This window comes from Hordeum vulgare, chromosome 3H (genome assembly GCF_904849725.1).
Source record: "Hordeum vulgare subsp. vulgare chromosome 3H, MorexV3_pseudomolecules_assembly, whole genome shotgun sequence".
NCBI classification, from domain to species: Eukaryota; Viridiplantae; Streptophyta; class Magnoliopsida; order Poales; family Poaceae; genus Hordeum; species Hordeum vulgare.
Genome location: NC_058520.1, coordinates 131,356,588 through 131,372,877, shown reverse-complemented (window position 1 = coordinate 131,372,877; position 16,290 = coordinate 131,356,588).

Sequence of the window (16,290 nt, the reverse complement as noted above, 5' to 3'; positions counted from 1 at the left end):
CCCGTCCCGCGACCAACAGCTTCAGCGTGAGATCGCTCCCGAGGTTGAGCCTCCCCGCCCTCTCCACCTTTCGAAAACAAACGCCATTAGAGTCTTCAAAATGCAAACAACAATTTAGTTTTGTTTTTTTGTTCATAAATGCAAAGCAGGTGTCATTTGTGCACGCTTGACTGGTGACTAGGGAGGGAGCGAGGCTGCAACCACGTCGGAGCTGGCGAGGTAGTGAGTCGACTTATTTTAGCTTGTTTTTGTTAGCACTTCTGTAGGTCCCATATTGATTGATATGCCATTGTTTTTCAAGTGTTTACAGGAAAGCAAGATGAATAAAAGAAACAAGACATTGAATTATTATTTTCCGATTCGAACCACCGAAATCGTGGAATCAGGCGCTTGAACCCAAACAGATAATCACCCTAATGTTAGAGCTGAACTCAAACCCGGTGATGTTTCATCGAACCCCGGTAAGAGAATACCCATTGAGGATTTGGATGTAGACATTATAGATCCTGTTAGTAGGGAGTACATTAGTATGGGTCCTTGCCAACAAACTAATCATACACATGAAAAGATCAATGGTAGAAGGTTTTGTAACTAATGGGTCGATAATCATCACGGCTGGTTGGAATATAGCATTGAAAAGAAATCAGCCTTCTGCTTTTATTATAAACTGTTTAAGCAACCAAGAGCTGAAAATTATGGTATTGAAGCACTCACGTAACATTGATTCAAAACTTGCAAGGATGGGCCTAAAGGTTTTAATCAACATGTCGGCAACATTATGAGGATTTCAAAAATCAAAGACAAAATCTTACACATGTGTTTGATAGGGGTTCTTAGAAGCAAGAAGAAGAATACAAAGCTCGTCCCTTGATTATATTGAGATTGGGGGTAGTAAATTTGCATTACTTGTTGATGAGTCTACAGATGCATCGATGAAGGATCGAATGGCTATGTGTTTGAGCTCAGTACCTTTTCTCGCATTGTATGTGTGTGTGTTCTTAAGGTTTTCACATTTTGCATCTATTATTAACTAGTTTACCTGCTATATTATGCACTGATTTTCATTTTGAAATTGATGATTGATGGTTTAGTTTATGCTATTTAAGATGTGGTCATGGGATGCTCAGATCAACCAATCCTTTGATTTGGTATATATCTTTTGATTCATCTATCTATGCTACATATTGTCTTTGATTTGTGTTGGTTTATTGTCAAAACAAATGCTGCCATTGAATATTATGTTTGATTTCTTATTAGTTATCTAACATAGATTCAGTTTAGTGTGCCTTAAAACTAGAGATTTTCTAGATAGTTTTTAGCCCTTTGTTTCTCGCTCGGGGCGTCACACAATCCTGGGTCCGCCACTGTATAGAAGGAAACCTTCATTTTGCAATTCTGATTGAACATTTTCCCAAGATTTTTCACTTGCATGAGTACTAGACTTCAAATAGTTCATTGTATTCCTGATGTATTTAGTAGAATCCTGCAACCCGAGTGAACTAAATTTTTCCACGTAAATGGATGAAGGCCTCAGATGCTAAATCACTAGCAGGGTTCGGTCTTGAGGAAAACTTCGGCCAGCCATGCACACCCAAATGCATGCTCGATCAGGTGGGTGCCAATGTTGTTGATGCTCATACTGCCAACAACACCAAAGTTTCCCCATGGAACACAACAAAAATAAGAAGCTTCCCACTGTAGCTTGTAAATAGGTTGATTTTGAATGATACATAAACGATGGCCATGGTGTTGGGCATAGCAGTTGTGCTTGTTGCTCAATTCTGTGATGTCCTAGTTTCACACGCCTCATCAAGATTTTAGTAACATAGTGAGCGCCACAATTTAGGGTGGACAGAGGCTTCACTCAGTCGCCTGCACTGATGGGGCATTCTGTCGACCACCTGGCTAGTGCCGGTATAGTGAGGCTTCACTCAGTCGCCTGCACTGATGGTGCGTAACTTGGTAGTTGGCTTGTGCTATGAAAGTAGTCCCAAAGGTGATAGGTACCCAAAGAGGATACAATAAAACTTCCATCTTCATGTGCATTGAGTAGAAAGATAAGTTTGATTCCTCTCAATTAGTTTTGAGACGTGGATTTGGTAATATTAATAGTTATGTTAGTAGGGTGTTGTGAATATAGAAATACTTGTGCTGAAGTTAGTGACTCCCGTAACATGCACGTATGGTGAACCGCTATGTTAGGAAGTCGGAGCATAATTGATCTATTGATTGTCATCCTTTGTGTTGCGCTCGGGATCGCGCGATGGTTAACACCTACCAACCCTTCCCCTAGGAGTATGCGTATAGCACTTTATTTCGATTACTAATAAAAACTTTCGCAACAAGTATGTGAGTTCTTCATGACTAATGTGAGTCCATGGTATAGATGCAATTTCACCTCCCACCATTGCTAGCCTCTCTAGTACCGTGCAATTTTCGCTGGTGCACAAACCCACCATATGCCTTCCTCAAAACAGCCACCATACCTACCTACTATGTCATTTTCATAGCCATTCTGAGATATATTGCCATGCAACTCCCACCGTTCTGTCTCATGACTTGTTCCGTCACTCTCATATTGCCATTGCATGATCGTAAGATAGCTAGCGAGTCATACACCAAGCTAGATCGTTGCACATCCCGGTACACTGCCGTAGGCATTTCCTATAGAGTCATCATCATTCTATGTTTTGAGCTATGAGTAAATAAAAGTGTGATGATCATCATTATTAGAGCATTATCCCATGTGAGGAAATAAAAAAAGAGGCCAAAGTTGCCCACACAAAAAAAGAGAGAGATATGAAAAGAGGCCAAAGAGCCCAAACAAAAAAAAGAGAGAAAAAGAGAGAAGGGACAATGTTACTATAGCTTTCCACACTTGTGCTTCATAATAGCACCATGTCCTTCATGATTGAGAGCCTCTCGTTTTGTCACCACCATATGCTAGTGGGAATCTTCATTATATAACTTGGCTTGTATATTCCAATGATGGGCTTCCTCAAAATTGCCCTAGGTCTTCGTGAGCAAGCAATTTGGATGCACACCCACTAGTTCTCCTTTTGAGCTTTCACATACTTATAGCTCTAGTGCATCCTTTGTATGGAAATCCCTACTCATTCACATTGACATCTATTAATGGGCATCTCCATCGCCCTTTGATACGCCGAGTCAATGTGACCATCTCCTCCTTGTTGTCTCACAACCTCCACCACACTCTATTACACCATAGTTCTATATCCATGGCTCACGCTCATGTATTTCGTGGGAGTTGAAAAAAAGTTTGAAAAAGTAAGAGTGCGAAAACAATTACTTTCCAATATCGGGGTTGTGCATGATTTAAATTAGTTGTGTGGGGATTATGGAGCATAGCCAAACTTTATGATTTTGTAGGGATAACTTTCTTTGGCAATGTTATTTCGAAAGTTCATGATTACCTTGCTAGTTTGCTTGAAGTATTATTGTTTTCCTGTCAATAGCAAACTATTGTTTTGAATCTTACAGATCTGAACATTCATGTCACATGAAAGAAGTTACAAAGGACAACTATGCTAGGTAGCATTCCACATCAAAAATTCAGTCTTTATCACTTCCCTACTTGAGGACGAGCAGGAGTTAAATTTGGGGATGATTGATACGTCTCCAACGTATCTATAATGTTTTATGGTTCCATGCTATTATCTTGTCAAACTTTGGATGTTTTGTATGCCTTTTATATATTTTTTGGGACTAACTTATTAACTTAGTGCCAAGTGCCAGTTCTTGTTTTTTCCGTGTTTTTGACCCCTTTCAGAGGAGAATTATAAACGGTGTCCAAACGGAATAAAACTTCCGAAAAGATTTTTTCCGGAACAGAAGATACGCAAGGGACATGAGAACCAAGGCAGAGTCCACTAGGGGAGGCCACAAGACCCCTAGGCGTGGCCAGGGGGGACGCCTAGCAGGCTTGTGGGCCCCGTGTGGCTTGTCTGCCCTACCTCTTCCGCCTATAAATTCCCGAAAATTCCAAAACTGCGAGAGAGATCCATGAAAATACTTTTCCGCCGGCGCAAGCTTCTGTCTTCGCAAGATCCCATCTAAGGCACGTTATGGTGCCCTGCCGGAGGGGGATTCAGATACGGAGGGTTTCTTCATCAACACCATGACCTCTCCGATGATGCGTCAATAGTTCACCATAGACCTTCGGGTCCATAGCTAGTAGCTAGGAGGCTTCTTCTCTCTCTTGGATCTTCAATACAAAATTCTCCATGATCTTCATGGAGATCTATCCGATGTAATCTTCTTTTGCGGTGTGTTTGTCGAGATCCGATGAATTGTGAGATTATCTATGAATCTTATTTGAGTTTCTTCTAATCTCTTATATGCATGATTTCATATCCTTGTAATTCTCTTCGAGTTGTGGGTTTTGCTTGGCCAACTTGATCTATGATTCTTGCAATGGGAGAAGTGCTTGGTTTTGGGTTCATACCGTGCGGTGACCTCACCCAGTGACAGAAGGGGTAGCGAGGCACGCATCGTGTTGTTGCCATCAAGGGTAAAAAGATGGGGTTTACATCATTGGTTTGAGTTTATCCCTCTACATCATGTCATCTTGCTTAAGGCGTTACTATGTTCGTAATGAACTCAATACACTAGATGCATGCTGGATAGCGGTCGATGTGTGGAGTAATAGTAGTAGAAGCAGAAAGTATCGGTCTACTTGTCTCGGACGTGATGCCTATATGTATGATCATTTCCTTACATATCGTGATGACTTTGCGCGGTTCTATAAATTGCTCGACAGTAATTTGTTCACCCACCGTAATATTTGCTATTTTGAGAGAAGCCTCTAGTGAACACTATGGCCCCCATGGTCTACTCCACACCATATTTTCAGCCTTACACTTTTCACTTTGTTGCACTTTCCGCTTTCAGATCTCACTTTGCAATCAATCTTGAAGGGATTGACAACCCCTTTATAGCGTTGGGTGCAAGCTTCTTTGTCTTTGCGCAGGTACTCTGGACACTTGGCTTGATTCTCCTACTGGATTGATATCTTGGTTCTCAAACTGAGGGAAATACTTACTGCTCCTATGCTGCATCACCCTTTCCTCTCAAGGGAAAAACCAACGCAAGCTCAAGAGGCAGCAACGTGTCGTGGTGCTGTCCCTCCCCTGTTGCCCACTTCGACCCGGTGGGCATGTGGCACGTGTGTTGAAAATCATACACTCCCCATACATGCATGTGCTCAAACTATATCATGTCAACCCAAAGCATGACGTATATATATACCATAATACAAACCAGAAAATAATGCCCTCCTAAGTCAAATTAACCTCTCTCACTGTTGACAAAATTAAGTAGTGATGTGGACCAAGCGGGCCCACACATGGAAATCATCGATATCGCTGATAACCGCGTGATTGGGTGCCAGAGGACAATCATCATCGCTTTGCATGTGGGCCAAACACATGTATGGAGGTGTATGTGTGGTTGTGACGTTTGAATACCCAAAATGCACGACTTTGATGTGGCACATGCCACGAAAACCATAAAGTACCCACACAGCGCAAGGTTCATGAAGCGTAGTATATGATGGTCTCGTTCCCCCTCTTCGACGCATACTATATGCTCCTACCATAATACAAACCAAAAAAAAATCCTTCTTGATGGTCAAATTAATTAACCTATCCCGGTGTAGGTCAAAGTGATGCATGCATGGACGACATCTCCCGGTGTAGGTCAATATGATGGGCCCACAGAAGGAAGCATCACACGTGAGTATCCTAACCACCGCGTGCATGCATGTGGCCCAAAGAGGTGTTTTGTGATGTTTGAATATAGCCAATGCACAACTTTGATGTGGCACGTGCCTCGGAAATTGAAAAAGTCTCCACACCGAGTGGGATGTGTTCATGGACGCGTACATAGTATATATGCTCGTCCCATCCCACCTCTTCGATGCGTACTATATACTCCTACCATAACACAAACAAAAAATAATACACATTGCTGGTCAAATTAACCTCTCTATCGGCTGTAGGTCAGAGTGATGGACGGCGACCTCGTGGGACCATAGAAAGCGTCACACGCGAGTGAGTGTCATGTAGGACAATCATCGACTGCGTGTGCCCCAAATATGTGTGTATGAAAGGGTTATGTAATGTTTTAAATAATGAAATTCACGACTTTGATTTTGAAGTTATGACTCCCCGCTGATTGCGCTTGTTTCCCTCCAAGCTTAAAGTGTGATGTAGCACATCGATGACAAGTATTTCCCTTAGTTATGAAACCAAGGTATCAATCCAGTAGGAAGATCCACAAGACTATGTAAGCGACACCTGCACACAAATAGCAAATCCTCGCAACCCAACGTGTGGAGGGGTTGTCAATCCTTCATGGGTAAAGCAATGATAGATTGATAGCTGGAAATAAAAGTCATAGCAAATAAAATGTAGAAAGGTATTTTTGGGTTTTTTAATAATATATATCGGAAAATAAAATAGAAACGCGTAGAACAAAGTAGAGATTGCAAATAGATGATGTGAAGTAGACCCCAGGGCTGTAGGTTTCACTAGTGGCTTCTCTCGAGAAAATAGCAAACGGTGGATAGACAAATTATTGTTGGGCACTTGATAGAGAGCAAATAATTATGACGATATTCAATACAATGATCATGTATATAGGCGTCACGTCCAAGACAAGTAAACCGACTTCTCCCTGCATCTACTTCTATTACTCCACACATGGACCGCTATCCATCATGCATGATGTAGAAATGGAGTAATGCCTTCAAAACGACGACATGATGTAGACAAGATCTATTCATGTAGGAATGGACCCTCATCATTTTATCCTTGATATCAGTGATACATGTGTGTCATGTCTCTTTCTGTCACTCAGATTGAGCATCGCAAGATCGAACCCATCACAAAGCATTTCTTCCCAATTCAATATAAAAGATCAAGTTGGCCAGACAAAAACCAAATATAGGAGAAGAAATATGAGGCAATAATAATCAAGCATGAATATGATTTCATATATCTGATCATAAACTCACAATTCATCGGATCCCAACAAACACACCACAAAATAAAGAGTTACATCATATGGATCTCCAAGAGACCATTGTAGTGTGAAACAAAACAAGAGAGAAAGCCTTCTAGCTATTGCCTACGGACCCGTAGGTCTGATATGCACTCTCATGCATCATCGGAGGAGCACCAATGAGGCTTGTCAGCCCCTTCGTGATCGTGTTCCTCTCCGGAACAGGCTCTAGATTGGATTTTGTGGCTTCTGGAACTTTCGGCAGCTGAAATGATTTTTCGTTGACTCCTCTAGGGTTTTCTGAATATTGGGGTATTTATAGAACTCACGGGTGGTGGAGAAGGGGACCGGGGCACCCACTAGGCATGACGGCATGCGAGGGGACCTGGGCATGCCCTCGTGTCTAGTAGGCCGTCTAGGCCTCCTCTCGTGCATATCCTTGGCTGCCAAGTTTCCTTCTTGTCCAAAAAAAATCTCCGTAAATTTCATGGCATTTGGACTTCATTTGATATTAATTTTATACGAAGGAAAAACCCAGCAAAAAATAGCAACTGGCACTAGCCACTATGTAAATAGGTTAGTCCCAAAAAATTATATAAAGTTCCTATAAAATGATCATAAAACATCCAAGAATGATAATATAACGGCATGTTCATGCTCGTCCTCAAGTAGGTAAATGATAAAAACAAAAATTTTGATGTGGATGGCTGCCTCACATGTTCACCATATTCTTTTTCTTTTTAGTATGGACATATGGACTTGTAGATGATGCAAAGCAATAGTCTATAGTTTGGCATGAAAATTTCAATACTCAAGCATATCAACAAGCAACCAAGTGTTTCAAAATACCAATGCTAAAGAACATTATCCCTAGTCCATCATGCTCTGTCATTGATCCATTCATGCAACCTACCCAAATATTAACTACATCCAATGCTCAAGTATGATAATGGTGTTCCTTAGTTGGTGCTTTACAAGAGAAGATGGAGACTCAAATTCAAAATAAAAATTGCATAAAGTAAATGTATCGGCCCTTCGCAGAGGGAGCCAGGGGTTTGTAGAGGTGCTAGAGATCAAAGTAAGAAACTTAGAGATGACTTTTTGGGTGGTATGCTTTTCCTGTCAACGAAAGCGACTAAGAGTTTCCACTTTCCTCCATGATAAAAAAATTATAGGAGGTTCCGAAACTGAAAAATAAAGTTTTTACTTTTTCCACCATTCATTCACACTCCACGACTAACCGTATCCACGGGTACCATCTTGAAGGGGAACATCGCATGGGAAACAAAACTTTTCCTATGCTCACCAAGATCAATCTATGGAGATCAACATCTATGAGAGGGGGAGTACATCTAGATACCCTTGAAGATAACTAAGTGCAAGCATTGAGAAACGGGATTGATGTAGTCGAACGTCTTCACGATCCAATCACGATATGTCCCGCGATACAACCATGAACGTCCCGGTCAAGTGCCGAACGGACGACACCTCCGCGTCCAGCACATGTACAGCCCGATGATGCCTTCGCCACCTTTATCTAATGAGTGTGTGTGAAGTGGTAGATGAGTTCTCCCACAGCACAACGACGTGGTGGCGGCGGTGGTGGTGCAATCTCACAAGGGCTTCTCCAAGCGCTGTCGCAGACGCGTTCCAGAGGATAAATCGATCTAGGGAGAGAGGTAGGGTCGCATTTATGCCTTGGGGTGGGTGTTGTCCTCTCTTTCACTCTATATATATAGGGGTAGGTAGGGTACAGCCTTGGCCCCTCCTCCAATGGAGGGTTGGCCGGCCAACTGTGAAGGAGTCCACCTCCAACAAGGGAGGTGGGCGCCCAAGGGGAGAAGTCTCTCCTCCTCAAGGCACCTCCCGACCTGCCACTTGGGTGCATGGGCCTCTCTGGGGTCGACTGCCCAGTCCACCAGGGGCTTGTGCGCCACCTTTTAGGCCCAGGTGGCCCCCGGGGTGGGTGGGCCCCTCCCGGTGGACCCCCGGAACCCTTTCGGCACTCTCGGTACAATACCCAAAAACACTGAAACTTTTTCAAAACCTGAATAACACTTTCCTATATATATATCTTTACCTCCAGACCATTTTGGAGATCCTCATGATGTCCTGGATCTCATCCGGGACTCCTAACAACCTTGTGTCACCAATACAATAACCCAATTGTATCTATATCATCACCGAACATTAAGTGTGCAAACCCTGCGTGTTCGAGAACTATGCATGCATGACTGATACACCTCTACGATCAATAACCAATAGAGGGACCTGGATGCCCATATTGGTTGCTACATATTCTATGAAGATCTTTACCGGTCGAACAATGACGTAAAGGATTCAATGAATGTTGTATGGAGTTCCCTTTGTCCATTGGTATGTTACTTGCCCGAGATTCGATTGTCGGTATCTCCATACCTAGTTCGATATCCTTACCGGCAAGTCGATCGTCGGTATCTCCATATCTAGTTCAATCTCGTTACCAACAAGTCTCTTTACTCATTTCGTAATACAAGATCCCGTGACTAACTCCTTAGTCACATTGTATGCAAGCTTGTTGTGATGTTGTATTACCGAGTGGACCCCAAGATACCTCTCCGTCACATGGAGTAAAAAATCCTAGTCTTGATCCATGCTAACTCCACACACACCCTTACGGATATCGATAGAGCATCTTTATAGTCACCCAGTTACGTACTGATGTTTGATACACACAAGGCATTCCTCTGGTTTGAGTGAATTGCATGACCTCGCGGTCATAGGAACAGATACATCGACATGCAGAAAGCAATAGCAATAAACTAGATATGATAAAACGCTATGTTTAAGATATGGGTCTTGTCCATCACATCATTCTCCTAATGATGTGATCCCATTATCAAATGACAACTCATATCTATGGCTAGGAAACATTACCATCTTTGATTAATGACCTAGTCTAGTAGACGCTCACTATGGACACGATGTTCTCTATGTATCCACACATGTATTTGAATTTACAATCAATACAATTATAGCATGGATAATAAACGGTTACCATTAACAATCAAATATGATAATAAATAATTTATTATTTCCTCTAGGGAATATTTCCAACAGTCTCCCACTTGCACTAGAGTCAATAATCTAGTTCACATCACCATGTTATTAACACCCAATAAGTTTTGGGTTTGATCATGTTTTGCTTGTGAGAGAGGTTTTAGTCAACGAGTCTGCAACATTCAAATCCGTGTGTACTTTACAAGTATCTATGTCATACTGTAGATGCTACTATCATGCTCCACTTGGAACCATTCCAAATGACTACTCCACTATACGAATCCGGTTTGCTACTCACAGTCATCCGGATTGGTGTCAAAGCTTGCATCAATGTAACACTTTATGAAGAACTCTTTTATCACCTTCATAATAGAGAAACATTTCCTTAGTACTTTAGTTACTAAGGATAACTTTGACCGTTGTCCAGTGATCCACTCCTGGATCACTCTTGTACCCCTCGATAGACTCTTGGAATGGCACACAATAGGTGCGGTACACAACTTGGCATACTATAGAGCTTACGACTAAGGCATAGGGGACGACCTTCATCCGTTCTCTTTCTGCTTCCATGGTCAGGCTTTGAGTCTTAGTCAAACTCACACCTTACAATACAGTGAAGACCTCCTTCTTTGACTGATCCATTTTGAACTCCTTCAAAATCTTGTCAAGGTATATCTTTATTGAAAGTTTTATCAAGCGTCCTGATCTATGTCTATAGATCTTGATGCCCAATATTTTAAGTAGCTTCATATAGGTTATCCTTTGAAAAACTTCTATCAAACAACGCTTTATGCTTTCCGGAAATTCTACATCCTTTCCAATCAAAAATAAGTCAACCACATATACTTATCACAAATTCTATAGTGCTCCCACTCACTTTCTTGTAAATACAAGTTTCTTCATAAACTCTGTATAAACCAAAATCTTTCATCACTCATCAAAGCGCTTATTCCAACTCCGAGATGCTTGCACAATTCCATAAATGGATCACTGGAGCTTGCATGCCTTTTAGCATCCTTAGGATCAACAAAACCTTCTGGTTGTAACACATACAACCTTTCGTCCATGTGCTAGATTTCATAATCGAAAAATTCAGCGAAGGCTAACATAAATCCAACAAACTTTAGCATCGCTACGGGTTTGAAAGTCTCATCGTAGTCAACCCCTTGAACTTGTTAGAAACCTCTTTGCAACAAATCGAGCTTTCAAAATGGTGACATTTACCATCATCGCCTATCTTTCTTTGTACCTAATAGCCTTACGACCATCAAGTAGTTCTTCCAAAGTCCACACTTTGTTTTCATACATGGACCCTATCTCGGATTTCATGGCCTCCAGCCATTTGTCGGAATCTAGGCCCACCATTGCTTCTCCATAGCTCGTAGGTTCATTGTTGTCCAACAACATGACCTCCAAGACAGGATTACCATACCACTCTCGAGCAGTAAGTGTCCTTGTCAACCTACGAGGTTTGGTAGTAACTTGATCCAAATCTTCATGATCACCATCATCAGCTTCCTCTTCATCTGGTGTAGGCACTATCGGAACATCTTCCTGCACCCTACTACTTTGTGGTTGAAGTGACGGTTCAATAACCTCATCAAGTTCCACCATCCTCCCACTCAATTATTTTTTAAGAAACTCTTTCTTGAGAAGTGACCCATTCTTAGCAATGAACACTTTGCCTTTGGATATGAGATAGGAGGTATACCTAACTATTTCCTTTGGGTATCCTATGAAGATGCATTTCTCCACTTTGGGTTCGAGGTTATCAGCCTCAAGCCTTTTGACATAAGCGTCGTAGCCTGAAACTTTAAGAAACGATAGCTTAGGTTACTTGCCAAACACTAGTTCTTACGGTGTCATCTCAATGGATTTATATGGTACCCTATTTAAAGTGAATGTGGTTGTCTCTAATGCATAACCCTAAAACAATAGTGGCAAATTTGTAAGAGACATCATAGTACCCACCATATCCAATAGACACGACTATGACGTACGGACACACAACCACACCATGGTGTTCTAGGTGGCAAGAATTGTGAAACAATCTCCACATTGTCTTAAATGCATACCAAACTTGGAACTCAGATATTCACCTCTATGATCACATCATAGACATTTCATCCTCTTGTCACGACGATCTTGGACTTCACCCTGAAATTGCTTGAATTGTTCAACATTTCAGACTTGTGATTCATCAAGTAAATATACATGTATCTACTCAAATCATATCATGGCCCGGTTGAAAGGAGTGTCCCACTTATACTTCACCGACGACTGAGTTGACGAGTCGCTTTCGGCCGCAATCTTGTGTTGCTCTATGTGCAAAATGGAGCATGAATCATTTACAAATGCGACTAGAATGTAGTAGACTTATTTGATCAAAAGCTAATATATAAGGTTGTAAAAGGATAACTACCAATAATCTCATGAATTTCCTAGTCGGCTCGTCGGTGGAAAAAACCTTTTTTTGGGTCCCACGAGAATCGGGCCTTGATGAAGCCATGCTCCTGCTGGTCACTGAACTCAGCCAAGGGGTCTGGGATCCCCAGATGTTCACATTCCGCGTCCTCCTTAGCCTGTTTGTAGTGTAACCATGACTTCCAAGGCGGTGGTTTCCCATGTTCTTAGCCTACAACTGCTTGCCTCTCTCCCACCTGGACTTGGCAACTTGTGACGCCCTCGATTTGATCATATGCTAATCATACATGCAAATGCTTACAATCAAGCTCAAGGACTCATGGGAAGTTATCACAAGACAACTTTAGACACAAATAAAAACATACAAGCTTCAGATTACAAGCTAGGGGCCTCGAGGGCTAGAATACAGAAGCTCGAGAACACACGAGTTAGAAGAAGAAACAAATATCTTAGTATAGACATAAAACAAGGGTAATGCCTTAGAGAAGGCTAGCACAAAAGATACATAGATCAAAAGAGGCGACGCCTCCTGCCCGGGAACCTTCTAAACTACTCCTAGTCTCCAGCGACCTCTACATAGTAGAAGGTACCGTCGGGGTAGTAGATGTCGTCGGCGGGATATGCCATCTTCTAGGCTCCATCAGCTGGTCGCAACAATCGTATCAAGGGGAAAAGGGGCAGAAAAGCAACGGTGAGAACTCATCCAAAGTAATGTCGAGACTGACATCAGAACTATACTAAGTATGCATCAGTATCAAAGGGAAGGGGGTTAGAGGTGTACCGGCTGCAACAATTAGAGAATAGAGAGAGGGGACTAGTCCTTTCGAAGATTAGCATCTTCAGCGTTTTGCAGCAATAGAGGAGAGTAGAGGAAGTAACACAATTAAATAGTCATATTGTTGCAGCAATATTAATTAAGGTCATGCCGAGAGATTATTCCTCGACTCCTTGAGAGAAAGCAATCCTGGAGCAAACATTCTAGTTAAGTAATAGTTGAAGTTTTATAAGATCGGGGCACAACTCCAAGTGGTCTTGTAACCGTGGACACGGCTATTTGAATAGTTAATTTTCATCCCTGCAGGGATGCACCACAGTACCCAACATGCTTGATAAACTCTGGCCGGACACAGTTCCCTCGGTCATGCCCGGCCTCAAAACATCAACACGTCGCAGCCCTACCTAGGCTCAACAGGGAGGCCATCCCATCGGTTTAAACCCTAAGCGCGCAGGGGTCATGGGCCCATCAACCTTTGCGCTCCTACATGATGCGTGGGTGGCCGAGGTCAGTCCTGGCAACTCTTATACAAGAACGATGCTTATGCGGACCACTCGGACGCGCACCGGTCCATTGCTGACATCTGAAGAGCTTTGGCTCATACCACGTCGATAACCCATAACTTCTCCCACGTGAAGGTTAGTGCAAAAAGGTCTCTCGACCAGCTTAGATCAAATACCCAAATCCCATTAGCATTTTAATTAACATTGTGGTGACGATGAGGAATCCACGATATGTGGTCCAGTCGCCCCGTCTCGAGGATGTGTGGCAAGGGCCAAGAATGCCCGACCATGCCTCATCACAAGAACGCGAAAATCCACCCGCAACACACTCGTGTACCTAGAGGCAACGTCGAGTACCTGTGTCGATGTGACATCAGAGGGATCTGAGGTATCACCCTCGATGAATTTCGAACCATGTAATCGTGAAGGTGGCCAAAGAGAAATCACCTTCCACGGACCACTCTTGATGGGTTCTATGACAGAGTCGTTATCGGAGGTAGTGAATGAGGAATCACCCTCCGGGAACCACCGCTAGTCAACTACACTACAACGTTAACATCGGAGTAGGTAATGAGGTGTCACCCTTGGTACTCGATAGTAGCTTTGTAGAGTCATACAACTAAGGGGGGGTGATGTGACAGGTCTTGGCTCGTCGATCAGATGATCGAGACTTGGTGATAAAGTGGGGCAACTGGACTAACGGTTCAAAGGGCATCACTGTTCCACCTATACTAAACATTTAAAGTGCAGTACAGTAAAGTAGCAATTCATCAAAAATAGGCTATGCATCAGAATAGGAGCTATCTACAACAATAGCAAAATCTAATGCAAGCATGAGGGAGAAAGAATAGGCGATATAGGAATGATCAAGGGGGGGGGTTGCTTGCCTTGTTGCTGTGCGGCAAAGGCCTGGTCATCAAGAGGGTAGTCGTACTCGGCAGCAGCGTCAGTCTCGGGGTCTACTAGTAAGAAGAGGGGGAAGAAAAATAAATATAAAGCACATATGAAACACGATGCATGGAATGGCAATATGTAGGGCTAGGCATGAGCTAACGCAGTATGACCCGTCATGGACAGATCGGGAAAATATCTGACGATATTTCCCGAGTCTCTGGCTACTACGGGACAGGCGCAAATGATGGAAAAGTTCTATGTTCGCTATGCTAGGGACGCGTGACACATGAACAAACAGCGTATCCGGGGTTGTCTCGTTTTTCTAATCAACTTTCATGTACAAAATATTTTCTTCCGGATTCGGATTATTTTATTATTTTTTAAAGTTTTATTAATACTCTGGAACTAAATAGAAGTAATTTAATTCAACAAATATTAATGACATCAGCATGATATCATGTTGTCATGAGCAGTCAACACGGCCTTTTGACTAGTCAAATTGACGAGTGGGCCCCATGTGTCATAGGCACATTTTTAATTAAGCTTTATTCTAATTATCACAAATTAATTAGATGTGTGGGACTCACCTGCCATACTCTAATGAAACTAAAATAATTAACAGGTTTAATTAAATAATTTTAGTTAGTTTTAATTGGGCTCGGCCGAGAAAACTTTTGAATCCACTTTTCAAATGAATTGTAATTGCGAAGAATTTGAATTGAGCTTTGATACGAAGAGTGATCACACTTGGATTAAAAAAATCATTAGCTTAATTCCCATGTCACTGTAGCTTAATTACAAAGGGGTTACAATAGCATAATCCGGGGATGTCACAACTCTCCCCACTACAAGAAGTTCTCATCCCGAAAATTAAGAGGTAGAAGGAAAGAGCTCGGGGTATTCATCACGAAGATGATCCTCGCATTCCCAAGTGGCTTCGTCTTCACAATGATTTGACCACTGCACTTTAAGGAACTTGGTGACCTTGCGACCAGTCTGAGATTTAGTCTGATCGAGAATGATAACCGGATGCTCTTATAAGAGAGGTCTTATTTCAGCTCTAGCATATCACGATCCACTGCTCGGATAGGATCTTTGAAGCACCGACGAAGCTGAGACACATGGAAGACATCATGAACCTGATAAAGGTCCGCTGGTAGTTCTTATTGACAAGCCACTTTTCTAGGTATTTCGAGAAAAACGAATGGACCAATATAGCAAGGAGGTAGCTTGCCCTTGATCCAAAACGGTGTCCATCTCTCATTGGCGTGACTCGAAATTAAGCCTTTTCGCGAGGTTGATAGACCATATCTTGATGATGACGGTCATACCGAATTTTCTGACGAGACTGAACAACCTTCATATTCTCATGAATAATGCGGATTTGATCTTTAGTGTGGTAAGTAATATCCGGACAAAAGAGTGATCGTTCTCCAGTTTCTGACCAATTCAGAGGGGGTTGAATCCTTCCTCCATACAATACATCAAAGGGGTGCATTTTCAGACTAGCTTGATAGCTATTTTTGTAGGAGAACTCGGCATACGGAGAGATTCCTCCCATTTCTTACTGAAACAAATCACACAAGCCCAAAGCATGTCTTCGAGAACTTGGTTGACTAGTTCAACCGATGG